This window comes from Mustela putorius, unplaced genomic scaffold, assembly GCF_011764305.1.
Source record: "Mustela putorius furo isolate JIRA1106 unplaced genomic scaffold, ASM1176430v1.1 tig00000281_pilon_pilon_pilon, whole genome shotgun sequence".
In the NCBI taxonomy this organism is placed as follows: Eukaryota; Metazoa; Chordata; class Mammalia; order Carnivora; family Mustelidae; genus Mustela; species Mustela putorius.
Genome location: NW_025421343.1, coordinates 26881702 through 26898623, shown reverse-complemented (window position 1 = coordinate 26898623; position 16922 = coordinate 26881702).

The window sequence follows — 16922 nt, the reverse complement described above, 5'->3', positions numbered from 1 at the left end:
TTCGTTATAGAGTATTGTTATAATGATAATATTAGTTATTATTATTATTATTGATCTCTTATTGTGCCTAACTTATAAATTACACTTTATCATAGGTATGTATGTGTGTAGAGGAAAAAACAGAGTAAATATAGAGTTTAGTAGTATCTATGGTTTTAGGCATCCATTGCAGGTCTTGGAACATATCCCCTGTGTAAGGGGTGTGTGTGTGACTGTATTTACATGCTGCTCTCCTTGAATTAAAACTCTTCCTGTTGACTCACCATCAGTAAACATGTGTTTTGTGGACTCCTCACAGGGAAAATTAATCCATACTTCACCTCAACAAGACATAATGTATAACCTAGTAGTTAATACGGGTGTTGGATGCAGCCTGACCTGGTTTTATGTTCCAGTTCACTGACATTGACAAAGTCATTTAACTTTAATATACCTCTGTTTCTTCAGAGTGTGACCTGTGCTATGACACTACTGACAGAATCTATCTTATAGTATTATTTTGAGTATTAAGTAAGACGAGGCATGCAGAATGCCAGAAGCAGAATAAATGTTCAGTGATTGTTAGTGTTGATGGCAATCAGGATGGTGATAATCATCGTTACAGGGGCGGATATGGTCTACTGCTGTGGGGACTTTTTCCCTCTATCCTTTCTTCCATTCCTGCATGGTTAAGAATAAAATATTGAAATTAAACCTAACTATCTTAATCAGTTAATGTAAATAAACCAGATGCTTATGAGCATGATATAATGTTTGTTTCTTTCCCTCCTCTAATAGTGACGGTTCACATAAATAAATGTTTGTTTTCTTTTAAGATTTTATTTGTTTATTTGAGAGAAAGAGAAAGAGCAGGAGAGAGAGAGAGAGAAAGAGAGGGAATAGGAGTGAGAGAGAGAGAGAGAGCACAAGCAGGGGGAAGTGGAGAGATAGAGAGAGAGGGAGAAGCAGACATTCTGTTAAGCAGGGAGCCCGAGGCAACTCAGGGCTCAATCCCAGGACCCTGGCATCATGACCAAAGGCAGACACTTAACCGACTGAGCCACCCAGGCACCCCATCACATAAATAATTTCAACTTCACAATTGCTAATACCTGCTGAGAGATTAGGGCAGGTTTTTGTTTTTGTTTTCTGATCTTAGATGGGGTGAGATGCCTTATCCAAGGACACAATACACAGTAAGAATGAAGGTCATGTTCCTTATGAGACCTGGAAAACACCTTTTCCCCCTTGATTTGACAAAAGGTGTCTCCATGCCAGTTTTCATGAAAGATTTATTAAATTGTCACAGGGAGTCATGCATATTCTAGTAGAAGCTACTGATGATGATTCTAAAGACACATTATTTTGTGACCTTCAGGCAGTAATAGACTAAAACCAATGTCTGATGTGAAACTCCCAAGAAGATATGGAAATGGAGTAATGTGTCACTAAAAGTGAAGTTGCAGATTCATTTTGTCGTGCTCTTTAACACTTAATTGAATGGAAGTGGCTCTGGATGGTGAAAGGGTACTCAGTGTATTTGGCTGGAGGCACTCCTATGACAATACTGAAAATAAAAAGAGCCAGCCTATAAGGAATAATGTGGGGACAAAAATGCCTAGGCAATCACCAGGGTGTAAGAGAACCAGCTACCTCAGCACAGTGTTTAGACAGAAAGATGTGCTACATGACGAGAAGGATGGCAGAGTAGGAACAAGTAGGCAGGACTGGAAGGTGGAGCTCAGGGTGGTATGTTCTCATGAAGGAAGAGGGTTATCACTAAAACCGCCAATGGATGATTGGGTGCTTATGATGTATCAGACCCCCTGACAGTCATTTTATAACTATTAACTCATGCTATTCTACACATCTTTACGAGTCATGTTCAAATATTACCATCATTTTTTATAGATGAGGAACTAAGACGCAGAAGTTTAAGGGATTTTCCAAAGCTACATCTTTCAGAAAGGAAAGCACTGGAATTGGAGTTGGGGAGGTCTGGTTCTATAGCTGGGATATGATAAGTTGTCATTCAAAGGCAAGGAGCAGGGAGCTGGTGGGATGGGGGAACCAGAGCTCTGTGCTCAACCACTGTGCTATACTGTCTCTGGTTGATGCTATGTAAACAGGTCTATTGTGTGAGTCCCTCAGAGGAATGGATGTCCTGGGGAAGTCTTTATAATATCAGAGACCCACAAGCACACAGCTCTGTTTTGAATTCCCAATAGTGTTATCATATGTCCCTGTTTGTTCAGGACAGGCCTGGTTTATGCCTGCTGTCAAGGTGTAATCAATAATAGTGCTCTAAAAAGTGTCCCAATTTGGAAGATAAAGTATATAGTCATCCTATGTAGACAGTCAAATGGTTACTCCCTGGTCAAGACTAAATCCACTTGAAAGCTGACGTGCTGCGCTGATGATTTCTTGTATACACAAGAGATGGATGGGGTTGAGGAGAATTTGTTCTATAATGGGAATACTAAGGAAGTAACTCCTCTCACATGCAGGGCAGAGGGGATAAAACAATAGAAAAAACAAACAAACAAACAAATAGAAAATAGCAGGAGACTCAAACAAGGCAGCATAATTAGATTTAGTAAAAACTACTCCAAAGAGGGCATTTTATTGAGCTTACTCTGCCAAAGGCTTAGCTAAGATAAAAGGCTGATTTCCTCAGAGAAAAGTTGAGGTGAATTTCAATCATATCTGGGTTGTTTTAATATCTATCTAGGTGTTAGAACCCGCCCTTAAGTATCAGGAATTAGGGGACAGGAGGTGGAGTTAATTTACTGGAGTTTGTTCACAGCTTGCTATAGTGAGCCTGAATCCATTTTGCCAGTGTCAATATGTTGACTCTCAGAGGGAGTTCACATGTGGTGTTGGTCATCAATAAATTAGTGTACCAGCTATTAAATTAATGAACTGATTATTAAATTACCTTTTGTGGGGAAGTTAGTCTTTCTTTATTCATGTCTATCCTCTGTGTCTTTCCTGAAATAAGTGCTGGGCCTTGCCTTTTCATACCTGGACAACCACAAATACATGTATGAAGATATTGAGTCCTCTTCAGTATCAGTGAGGTGTTACAATGAGTAACTCTCAGCCTTTCTTAACCAGTCCTTGAGAAGGCAGGAAGCAACAACTTCCTTATATAACTCGCAGCAATGATTATGGCAATGTTTCCCTGCAAGTCCATTAAAAACTGCTTATTTTGTGTCTGCAAGATGTGGAGCTTACTAAATGTGATAACTCCATTCATAAACTCCAGAAATTTCTGGCAAATCCATTCTTTTTGCCAAGTAAATCGATGTTAAGTTCTTAAGGTCAAAGCAGGAAGTTTGTGTCTTTGGGATATCATTGAGAAGACATGGGGAGAGGGAAGCTGAAATGACCCTTCGTGTTGTCTACACATAAAACTTCACATAAATAGATTTTCCATTAATAAGTCTCACTATACACTGAAAGTATGGAAAAGAGTATACTCAATGAGATATAAAATGCTGAAGTTTGATCATAAAAATTGAGTTCCTGTTGTTAATATAGCAGAATGGGGCCTTTTATGGGATATATTGCAATGGAAAAGCACTGACTCTTGATAAGTGGTAGACCCGTTAGAATTCATTCCTATGATTACCAGGTAGGCAATTCCTTAGAAAACTATAGAAACCTGGTCAAGTACCTCTATTTATTTTTCACTACATTTAATTATGCTCTATTTCCCATCTGTCTTTCTATTGGTAAGTTGGTGCTGAGATAAAAGGATTTTTGTGCTGTTAATGTACACTGTGGTCTAGTTTCAAGAATATTTGAATAACTGGTCCAGGATAGGCTCAAAACTGTGAATCAGAAACCTCTGGGGGAACTTGTACTTGATCTGGGCTGTTTTCAAGTCTATTGTTTCTGCTACCATTTCCAAGAGAATTTTATCATCCCCTCTTTCTTTTTTTTTCAGGTAATCTTTGTGACAAAGATTTTTATAGGAAACCAGGTGCAGTATAGTAAAGTTGAGCTGTACTATTCTTGAAAACCAAATACCACCCAATAGTGCCATGCCATTTATCATTTTCTTCTCCATATTCAAAGGCATTTAGGTCCCCATCTGCACATGGGACTGTGCTAGGGCCTAGACAAACAATTTAATGGAAAACAATCTTGCCCCCTTGGGACTTTCTATCTATTTTGATCAGGAGGATCTGATGGTTTTAACAGATAGCCCTCAAATCTCAGTGGGTTAACACAATAGAAGTTCATTTGTCATTTACTTCAGAGTCTAGCAAGGCCTGGCAGAGGTTGTGGTCCATGCAACCATTTAGAGACCCAGGCTCCATCTATCTAAGTGTATCTCCCCTAACCCAGAAAACCTCAGAGGCCTCCACGACAACCCCTAGCTCCAGCCAGCAGATGAGAGGAAAGACAACATTCAGGGCACACACAGAAGGTTTTCAGAGGTCAGGTCTGAAATTTATGATCTCATATAACTACAATGGGCTGGAAGCTGATCTCCCTGTAGATCAGGGAGAAAAAAACAAAAATAAAACAGGGTTTTGTGATTACATAGCTGTCTCCCCCATATTCCATACCATCAGAGACACATCCTTACCTCAAACAACATGGTTACAGTTTAACACTGCTTTTTTTTTTTTAAGGAGATTATTCCATTTGTAATGTCGATGCTGAGATAAAACGATATTCATGCCCATAATATATACCACAGTCCACTTTCAAGACTACTCAACATAGTTGTTCTTATATTGTTACTGGTAGGATATGGCTTATCTGGGGTTTTGTGAAACAAGATTATTTACAGATTGGGTGATAGAAGTCAAACATTTATTCTGTTGCAGGAAATGATTATGAAACCTAGGGTACTGTACTTGGATACCGCCTCTAGGCATCTGAACTATTTCATCTGCCTGTCTGAAAGGTCCATTCAAATGGCTTAGAATAGGTGATTACAAATTCTTTGATACAATGTTGTCTAGGACATGGAGCTTAATTCCCCTCATTCTGACTGTAGGCTGGGCTTAGTGAATTGTTTCTAAAAAACAGACTATTTAAAGGAAAAAATAGTAACTTTTCAGTGGAGAAATCTGGCAGATACCACTTTAGCCAAGTGATCAGAGTGTTAACATTATTACTAGTGTCATGTTGCTAGCATGTACCCCTGATATGATGTGATGAAAGGCCACTTCATCTCTGCAGTATTCTTCCCCCAAGCCCATTACCCCAGGCTAATCATGAGAAAACATCGGACAACTACCAACTAAGGGACATTCTACAAAATATCTGGCCAGTATTCCTCCAAAGCGTCCAAGCTGTCAAAGATGCGGGAAGACTGAGAAACTGTCACAGATTGGAGGAAATCAAAGAGATATGGCAACTAAATGTCATGTGGGATCCTGGATTGGATCCTAGAACAGAAAAAGGACATTAGCAATTAAACTGGAGGAATATAGATAAAGCCCATAGTTTAGTTAATACTATTGTGCCAATATTAATTTCAGTTTTGATAAATGTGCTGTGGATATAGAAAATCTTAGCATCAGCACATGGAAAACTCAGTACTATTTTTGGAATTTTTCTGTAAATCCAAGATTATTTCAGTATTTACAGCTGAAAATAAAACTAGGAATGAAATTTAAAAATTAGATGATTGGCTTGAGGAGCAAAACATAGTTAACAGTGACAGAGACAGAATTTCAAGGGTAGAAGAGATCTTTTTATTTTTTAAAAGATTTATTTATTTATTTATTTATTTATAGAAAGGCAGTGCGAGTGGGATGGGTAGAAGGCGAGGGGGTGAGAATCTCAGGCAGACTCCATGCTGAGTGTGGAACCCCATGCAGGGCTCCATCCCAGGACCCTGAGATAATGACCTGAGCCAAAATCAAGACTTGGGCACTTAACTGACTGGGCACTTTTTCCAGGTGCCCTAGAAAAGATATTTTAGATCATCCCAATGTTATTACTTTATTGAGAAGGGGAAAATAAGGCTGACAGATGCAAATCAAATTGCCAAATATTTCAGAAGACATACACAGAACCTGCCTCAACATGAAGGGTTTATTACTCTTAACGCAATACTCTTGTCCCAGATTATTCCTGGGGTGCATGTTTGTGGGGAGAAGAGAGGATCGAGCATCGATCGAGCAATCACACAATAATACCCTTATGCACTATTAACTTCAATTTTTCTGGTTGATTCCTAATAATTCCTAAGGAATTATGGTTTAAGCTCCACTCTTCATGGAAATAAACATGCACACACACATATATCCCTCTCCCCACAGCATGCTACCTGCAGTCCTACAGGTAGGTTTTATTATTCCCGGCTTGAAGAAGAGTATAATGAGACCTGAATAAATGAAGTGACCCTCCAAGATTTCATGACCAAATAATTACCAAACTCTGGACTGAAACCTCTGTCTAGAGCCTAAGCTCAAGCTCTTTTCATTATACTCTGGTGCTTCCTTTCCTGAGAAAGGAGTGGAGCAGCCCCTGCAAAAGAGGAGAGAGGAATACCTAGAAGCAGTCAGCCGGGTGAGTGGCGAGGGTTTATCATAAAATATTTCTCAGGGTACCAGAACTGTAATTTATGCCCTAAATTCCTGACAAGGTCTTAAGTGAGTGAGCCTGAGGCAAAATGAGCCACCTTTCTGTAGTTTTAGGGGCTCTCCTTCAGAACAAAAGATTCAAATAGCTTCTTTTACTCCTTTGAATAACTTTCTTTAAGATCAAAATATTTAGGTATGTGATATGTTAATCTGGCAAGACAATAGTATTGGGTCTTGCTTCAACCCTGAAGGTATATATAATAACCCTGAATGTTGGCCATATCTTTCCTCTGTGCCTAGCACGTAATATATTATTTTTATTATTTCAATTTCATACCACGAATTAGGAAGGGAAATGTTATCTCCACTTGACAAAAGAGGAGATTGAGGACCTTTTGCCAATAGTGCCTCTCACCCCCGTGCCAAAGACAAAACTAATACCATTTCTGTGAAGCAATTAGTATAAAACCCAGTTTATATGAAACAGTGCTGCCAAAGGCAAGCATGTCTCTTCTCATAGATTTCTGTCACCAATCCATTTCATACATGTGTGCAGCCATTTCCAGGTATTGGATAACAAAACATCTATTAAGTCAGAGACCTTTTTGGCAACCTATTTAAGTTCTGGAAATTTAGAAGACATGTAAGGAAGGATATGGACTGCAATTCAGTGTGTGGGATTCTTCACCTTTCCGTTCATCCCTGTCTCCTTGAGGTTGAGACTGTGACTTTTTGAATCTCCCAGTGTCTCTGGGAGACTGCCCTGAAGCACCTGGAAGCCTCTGGGGCATAGGAAGAGGCCTCACAGAATGGCACTGACATAACACTGTTTTCACTTCCTGGTGGAAGCCCTAGCAGTAGTTGGTGGGCTCAGGTCTTCGGCCCATCATGAATAGGGCACTGAGACATTATCTTTGCCTTTCATCACCAACTAGAACCCCCTCATTTATCATTGGAGTTGAATAAAGACCATAGCTGATCTCCAAATTCTCGTTACCAAGCCTATGTTGTTAAAAGGAGCTCTGGGCCCAGAACTCCTGTTAATTCATGCATATCCATAAATGCTTCTCTCCTAGATAGTGTATTACCTGACAGGGTTTCTGATATGATTTTTATTACTATTTTGTATGATGCTTTTTACACTTACACAGATATCACTGTTTTCTACCATAGGGGAGTAATAGAGGAAACCTCTGCCAGTCAAGTGCTAAAGAGAAAAGAAATAATCTATTCCAATAAAATCCAGACTGTTACTTTCTTTTGCCTCCCCATTGACTGTTCAGCTTGAGTTAACTTCTTGCTAATAACAGCTGATGTCCTGTCTTGAGTATCTCCCTGGCACCACTGTAAAAGGGAGCAAGCCAAATGAGAGAAATTAAACAGGGCATAACCAAATTGACTGTCTCAGGTGCTTTAACAAAAATGCGTTATTTATGTAAGTTGGAATGAAACTCTGAAACGTGGCGAGACACATACATCCTATTTCTTTAGAGTTATTTAGCAATAAAAGATAAACTATGGTGAAAGGAAAGGTTATGGCTGCCCCTCTTTGGTGACCAACATTCTTCACCATTCTTTGCTATGCGTCTCAAGCTCTTAAATATTAAAAACATGATATAATTGATTATAACCAGTGAACACTTATTCAGTACTTACTAAGTACCAATCATCATGCTCAGAGTTAGGAAAATGATTTAGACACAGTTCCTGCCCCCTTTAGGAGAAAGATACAGGTAAACAAAGAAGTTATACATCAACAGAAGTTCATACAAACTAGACAGAAGAGAGTAATTAGCCAGAAAGGCTGGAATTTGAAGACTGGGTAGGATATCACCTAGAAGAGCAATTACAGAATGTCAGATATGCAAAAAGTACAGTGTGTGTTGGGCATGATGGTATACTACCAAGGTATGTTCAGGGAACTCTAAAGAACTTTTCCTAAATGCTAGAGGGACGAGGGTCAAGCGTGAGGGAGGAGACATGGTAGGAAACATTGCCAAATAGGTAAGCAGAGACTAGATCGTTGAGGCCAGTCGGAATTCATTAAACACTCAGCACTATATAAAGCACTACGTGGGATACCAAAAACTCCTTAGATCCTTTGCTGCTCTTAAAGATTTATGATCAAACTGGGAGGAGAAACCAACATATATGAGGCAATTAAGACACAATTAAGTCAAAGATGCATTATTGACTCTAAGTGCAGTTGGAATTCAAAGAAGATAAAGAAATCAATATAGTCTCTGATAATCAAAGAATTAAAAAGAAGGTTGGATTTGTACTGCTTCTTGACAAATGGGAAGGGGGAGTTCAAGAGTTCTTAACCAACCAGTACTACCCCCTAACGGATGTTTGGAGATGTGTAGGTTTATTTTTAAAAGTAGAAAAGGTGAGGGTTCCCCTTTCTCCGCATCCTCGCCAGCATCTGTCATTTCCTGACTTGTTGATTTTAGCCATTCTGACTGGTGTGAGGTGATATCTCATTGTGGTTTTGATTTGTATTTCCCTGATGCCGAGTGATATGGAGCACTTTTTCATGTGTCTGTTGGCCATCTGGATGTCAAAATGTTGAAAATAGAACTGTCCTATGACCCAGCAATTGCACTACTGGGTATTTACCCTAAAGATACAAACGTAGTGATCCAAAGGGGCACGTGTACCCGAATGTTTATAGCAGCAAGGTCCACAATAGCCAAACTATAGAAAGAACCTAGATGTCCATCAACAGATGAATGGATAAAGAAGTGGTGGTATATATACACAATGGAATACTATGCAGCCATCAAAAGAAATGAAATCTTGCCATTTGTGACAACGTGGATGGAACTAGAGCGTATCATGCTTAGCAAAATAAGTCAAGCAGAGAAAGACAACTATCATATGATCTCCCTGATATGAGGAAGTGGTGATGCAACATGGGGGCTTAAGTGGGTAGGAGAAGAATCAATGAAAGAAGATGGAATTGGGAGGGAGACAAACCATAAGTGACTCTTAATCTCACAAAACAAACTGAGGGCTGCTGGGGGGAGGGGGGTTGGGAGAAGGGGGTGGGGTTATGGACATTGGGGAGGGTATGTGCTTTGGTGAGTGCTGTGAAATGTGTAAACCTGGCGATTCACACACCTGTACCCCTGGGGATAAAATATATGTTTATAAAAAATTAAAAATTAAAAAAAAAGTAGAAATGGGGAAGAGGGAGGGTCATTAACGTCATTCATTGGGCTAGAGAGGCTGAATGCCTTGCAATCCGTGGAAAAGAATTATTCAGTCAAGAATTGTCCTGTACTATGCTGAGTGAAATAAGTCAGTCAGAGAAAGACAATTATCATATGATTTCTCTGATACAAGGAATTTGAGAGGCAGGGTGGGGGTTTGTGGGGAGAAGGGAGGGAAAAATGAAACAGTATGGGGCTGGGGAGGGAGGCAAACCATAAGCGACTCTTAATCTCGGGAAACAAACTTGAGGGCTGCTGGGAGGACGGCGGGGATGCGGTGGCTGGGTGATGGGCACGGGGGAGGGTATGCGCTACGGTGAGCGCTGTGAACTGTGTAAGGCTCATGATTCACAGACCTATATCCCTGAAACAAATAATACATTACATGTTAATAAAAATTAATTGATTAATTAATTTAAAAAATGGATTGTCCCTCTCCAAACTACTAGTGCCCCCACTCAGAAGCACTAATCTGATGAATAGAGGGCAGAAAGAGTAGATTCTAGATGTTGAGAATGAAACAAATATAAGAATTACAGGTACACATCACTATTGGTCATTAACAAGATTCAACTGGAGAAGTCAGAAAAAGAATCTATTTTTAAAATGTCTCACTTCCTCAGTTTATTTCAGGATATTCATGATTACCTAGGCCTTTTAGCAGGATTGCAATCTCAAGTGTTATTAGGGGTATGGCAAAACACATGGATAAGTAAATTGGTGATCTAATCAGCACCACCCCTCCCTCAACCTTGCAAGGCTATTTGAGATATTTGAGATGTACAGCAGCTCAGCACTGTGGCTGCCTTACCCCTCACCAAGCAGTATGTGATCTTTCTTCTGCATCCACCATGGGATGAATCCAACTCTCTCAGTTTCAACTGCTTATGTCACTCTTCTTCTTACATTATGGTTTCTGTTTGCTCTTAGCTTTTGCTTACGGTTCTCCTTCAGATTCTTCCCCCATAACTAACTATCAAATGTTTACAGGTCACCTCCAACACCCCCCCCCCAAACTGGGTACCTGATCACTTTGCCTGAGGCTCCTTCCCTGATGGACAAAGCCTGAGTCCACCTTGTGGGTTCAAGAGTTGGAATGAGTTGGCTGACTTATAGGGTACTTTCTTTATAGCCTTGAGTTCGGTCTTCCTGCCATCAGTTAGCTGTAGACACAATGATGTGGTCACAAACATGGCTCAGGGAGACCCATGCAAAAGGAACTGGGCCACAGTCTCAACAAAAAATGAAGAGGCTTTTCAACAATGACTCTGGCTATATGAAACTAAGAAGGTTTAATTGAAGTGGAACTGCAGGATCTAAGACTCACAATGCAGTGAAAAGGAGAAAAAACAACAACAACAAAGCCAACCTTGATGAACACAAAGTGTGGAAAAAACTGTTCACAATTTAGAACTCTTCTGTCACATTTATGCATACAGATTGTCATCAGTTTCAAATTCAGGTGGCGTTATTTTCAGATCAAGTTCATGGGCTTAGTATCACTTCAAAGTCAACAACTGAAAAGTTTAACTCATAGATTTCTATCAGCACTAAATCACCCTTCAAGTTTCTCTATTTCTATCATAGTATCAGAGATTTTATAGGGAATAGAGAACTAAATGTTAAGGGGAATAAATCATGGCTGTGAACTGCAAATATCCTAGGCTCCACTTGTTAGAATGCCCTAGGGTCAAGATTGATGGAGAGAAATAACCATATAACCATATAAAACAAAATTTATAACCTGATGGACTGCTAGCCAAATTGGGCCAGGAGATGTTTTTCATTTTGATGAGTACTGTATATTGTAAGCATTTGAATTAGAATATGAATACAAAAAAAGGCAGGTGAAGTAGAGATTTTAACAGCCTCTACCAATCCAGAAGGGGCTTGCTAAAGATAGAAGCTATCAATGAGTACCAGCTCACAGGAGATGAAGTGCAAGTGTAACACCAAAGCAGGACAGGGTGATGAGGTCAGGTGGGAAACACTTTGTTTGACTCATACTTTCAAATGGTCACAGTGCACTTCTTATAAGGTGGTCACGCTCTCCAGCCACTCTGTGACACCTACAGTCACATGGCTGTCTCTTTCACCTGAATGTGGGACTGGTCTAGGGGGAAAAATAAATGTGCATTTAGAAGTCTAATTAAAACACACGCTGTCAGCAACCTTGTACTGAAAGCCCCATTAAGCATCTTATGAATGCCCAAGAGTGCCCCTTCCCATGTTTGGAGTGACACATTTTGGCTCGGCTGGTGACAGTTAGGATCAGACCCAGGACACTGGAGAATATACTCTGCATCCCATATGGCCTAGTGTGTAGGTAGATGGGTCCCGGGTGCTTGAAACTCAATGAAAAAACTCTGGGTAGGAATTAGATGAAAATGATGGAGAATACAAATTAGCACACTATAGATGGATCTGTATCATGTATGGCCACGTTATGGATTGGATTCAACTGTCAGATGGTTATGTATTATTCATGATCAAATTCAGGGTAAAGTTACCAGATGGCAAAGGCATATTCATGGTCAGATCATAGTTGTTAGATTAATTATAAATCTACATAAGAATTGGATAATAATCATTTAGACTGCTCTCAAAAGGATACTCTGTAGATCATCTAATCAGAAGTATTTTTAAAATAAGGTGCATAGGTCATTAGGTGACATTAAACATTTCATGTTGCCATAAGTTATTTTCCAAAAAGACTCCCTAGTACATAAAAAAAATTTCAGATTTCACTAACCTGTGGCTTCGGTCTTAATGTCCGATAGAGCTGGCGGTAACGATGCCATTTCTTTAAAGGATTTTAGATGATTTACACTAAATGGAATGTTAAGGGACCGGTGGAACTCGGTTAGGCAGTAACAGTGTTTTCATCTGTATACCTACAACTCATGATGTACAAAAAGTTCTACCTAAATGTCATTGACATCCCTGTGGGCTGGACATCTTCTGATTGCTCCCCCAAATCCTTTCTCTGTCCTTCCCCACCCTGCACTGTGCTCAGTGAGGACGCTCTAAGGGTCATATCGGAGAGCTCTATTGTCTTTTGGATTCCAGCTTCTTCACCCCTGAAGAGCGTCAGTGGGAGATGGAGCTTGCAATATTTGCTTGGGTCCCTTCCTGCAGAAACTCTTCAGGCTGGCTGCATCCAATACAAATGCCACAGCTCCCATTAGGTCCTCTCCAACACACCTTCTCTGTCTGAAAGGTTTTCTTTCTGAAAATTTCATTGTTGATTGTGGTTTTCTGCTGTTACTAGCCCTGGGATTGTTACCTTTTGTGGTTTCCCTAAAACCTGCTAATATTTTTGTAAATAGTCGTCTTATTAAATTATCCTTAAATACTTCTTTGAATGTGCCATCTGGTCTGCTAGGATTCAAACTTAAATATACCTTAACCACAGAACCATAATATCAAAGAATAGTTTGGCTATAATGGAATGTATACATGATCGATCTATTCAATCCTTCCCACTTTACTAATGAGGACATTGAGGTGACGAGCTGTCAAGGGATTTGACCAAAGTCACGAGCTTCTATATGACAGACTAGGGACTAGAACCCAAATACTCTGAATCTCTTCAGCGCATTTTCCACAACAGAGTCCTCTGTGGAAGGTCATGGGCACCACAGGTATTCACTGAAGGTGTCTGTCAAAGACAGTTAGCCCCAAGGGTTGGTCAGTAAAGAAATTTTTTCTACACACAGCAGCTTATGATCAGGATGTTATCAACAGTTTCAGGAAGAGAATCAGTAAGAAGGCTGGTGAAAGTGAAAATCCCAAGATCCATATGGTAACTTGGAGAGTAGTTTCCAAATATCCTAGCTAAACTCAGATCCCAGAATGTTACCCCAGAGGGAGGGAGAGGATAAAGGGGGAAATGCATGAAATGGGGTGTTTACTTCTCAGGGCTCAGGTGTTGTCCATAGACAGGTGGAGAGGGGGGACAGGGAGGGGCCGGGAGATGGTTGCAATTAGGCAAGACAGGTGTCACTAAACAGGCATGAGAGAAGAGAGATAGGGTAAGATAATTATCATAAACTGAATATCTATGTGCCAGGATCGGCACTGTTTTACATTCATTACTTTGTATAATCCTAACCATAACCCTCATTTCAAAGATGAGAACAAAAAGATTCAAACAAAAAGATTCAAGCAAAATAAGTTATACCTATAGGGAGTGGGAGGCAAGCCCCAGAGGAGACCTGGAATTCAATACACACTGAGAACAGTGACAGTAGCAATAAAGATGATAAAATGTTTGTTATTGCCTATCACTGACTAGGATGCTAGCGATGGAGGAGATCAGGAAAGAAGCACCATAAACTAGAAAGATCTAGCTGCTGCCATAGTGTCCTATCGGGTGTGGGTCTATGGGCGTGGGACAGTACACAAATGACTACAACATAGTTGGAAAAGTGTTATGATTTGGAAGGATGGGTACCATGGGGATTCAGAGGGAGGGGCACATGACAGAGCCAGGGGAGGGCATGAAGCAATGAAGGCACAGAGGAAGTAACACCTGAGTTAACAATTGAAGGATGAAGACGAGTTGGCAGGTGAAGTGGAAAGGAAACATGTTTCAGGTAGAGGGAACAGCATGTGCAAAGGCCTGCTGGTAAGAGAACTTCTGGCAAGGGACAGCAGGGTGGTTCAGTCAGTTAAGCATCTGTCTTTGGCTCAGGTCATAATCCTAGGATCTTGGGATCCAGACCCTACTTGGGCTCCCTGCTCAGTGGGGAGCCTTCTTCTCCCTCTCTCTCTACTCCTCCCCCTGCTCGTGCTCTCACTCTCTTGCTCTCTCTTTCAAATAAATGGATAAAATCTTAAAAAAAAAAAAAAAAAAAAAAAAAAAGAAAACTCCTGGCAAATAAGTTCACTGGAGTTGATCATACAGGACTGTGGGAAGTGAACGGGGCAAAGATTGTATAGGTTGAGCCTATAAATCATGTAAAGGAATTTGGATCTTTTTTCCTCCTCAAAGCATTAGAAAGACACGGAGGGTTTTACATACGAAGAAGACATGACCATATTTTCCAGGGTCACTGATCCTTGGACAGAGTTTCATTGGGTGGATGACAAGACCACACGGTATTTAGGGTAGGGCTATGAGGCAGTCAGCATGTGGTTGAGCTCACGGGGGCCCATGGGTATTCATCATCCTTGACTGAGAGCCAGGCCCCACCAGGGATCCCTGGCAGTTCTGGTCACTGACAATGCTTCGCTGTGTGTGCCAGTCCACGTGAAACTCTCTGTCTAGCTCCAAGAAATCAGAATTTACTTTTCCATCTTGCTTCCTTTAGTGTTTTGTCCAGTTTTTAAAGAAGAACCCAAGATACTGTTCAGCAGAGGTGGTGAATTATTTTCATAGTATGGTATCTATCATAAGTACAGATCTTCCTTAACTTATATCCCATAAACCCATTATAAACTGAAAATACTCTAGGTTCAAATATGCATTTAATATACGCAGCCTACTGAACATCATAGCTTAGCCTAGCCTACCTTACATGTGCTCAGAACATATATTAGCATATAGGTGGGCAAAATCATCTAAAATGAAGCCTATTTTATAATAAAGTGTTGATTATCTCATGTAATGAGATGCTGCACTGAAAGTGAAAAACAGAATGGCTGTATGGGTACAGAATGGTTGTCAGTGCATTGGTTGTTCACCCTCATGATCATGGGACTGATCGGGAGCTGTGGCTGGGGCTGCTGCCCAGCAACACAAGAGGGTATCATATTGCTTATTAGCTCTAGGAAAGGATTGAAGTTCCACATTTGAATTATGGTTCCTACTGAATGTGTGTATTCCTTTTGCACCACGGTAGAGCTGAAAAATCACAAGTTGAACCCTCAAAAAGTCCAGGCCCACCTGCAGTTGCTATCTCTTTTTAATTAACCTTTGTGTTTTGTTTGCTTTTCCTATTCCATTCAGTAGTCTAGCATTGAGCTGGAACAATGGCTCAGGATATTTATCCGCCTTGGAGGGACTTGGAAAACTTGACCTTGAATTTGGATCTGGTCATATAATACAATCAGAACTTGCTAACCTTTAGGAGCCATAGAATTGATAGGAAAAGCATTTCCAGGTAGGAAAAAGGAAGAAAGGATAGTCCTTTGTAAAATGTGAGTGAGTACAAGACTGAAACCTAGGCTGTATTTGTATGTGCATTAAACTGTCCAGAGAATTTACCTGAATGATGCTTAATGAATAAAAGACAGAAGTGCTTGGCTATTCTTTATGACCAAAGCAAAATATTCCCAAGTTAATATCTACCCTTACATGTGCATTTTTGCCATTCCTCTTCTCTCTCTCTCTCTCTCTTTTTTTTTTCTATTCCATTCTAGTTATAAGGAACATACTAGTTACAAGCCACTGAATTGATTTCAGAACTCAATAATGATTGGATTATAACCTGCAGTTTGTGAAACACTGTTAAGAGCGGATTTAACCAAAATGTATTTTTCCTAGCATTCCATTATGGCAAAGAAACTGATTCTGCTTGAACTATGGAGTTAATAAGTCCTACCTAATTGCTTGGGGTATCTGAGGACTGGTGAAGATTTCCACAGAGACTCTTGCCTCACTGGAAGGGTAGCAATACCATTTCTTAAAGGAAGGCATACTGTTCTGTGGCATGCGATGGTAAACTTTTGAATCCCACTATATTTGGGAGGATGGTTAGTAGTGTTTGATATTGTGTAACTGTTCCTTCCCACGAGAAATCTGTTTTCAGTTCAAACTCTAATCAGATAGGCATTCCTCTGACTGAAACAAATGATATGGTATATATACTGCTGATCACCAACTCAGAAACAGCTCATTAGAATTCAGAATGCTGAGATCAGAGAGAAAAAAGTACAGGGTTGGGCATAGAGAAGAGGTACCATTCCTGTGTTCTAAAGGAACTGGAAGCCTGAATTTCTCAGATCCTATTGAAGGAAGTAGTTTCACTTAGCATTCACGTTAATTCTTAGTCCTAAGAATTAAGGAAATGAATAGAGACTTGAAAGACTTGAGAATTTTTCATGTGTCATGATGGAAGTATGAAAACCTTCTCAGTCCCAGATGGTGTGGCAGAAAACCATGGAAATGACAAGCCCCAGGGAAGAGGATCAGAGCAGTAAAGGTAAGAAGATAAACCCGATGGAACTG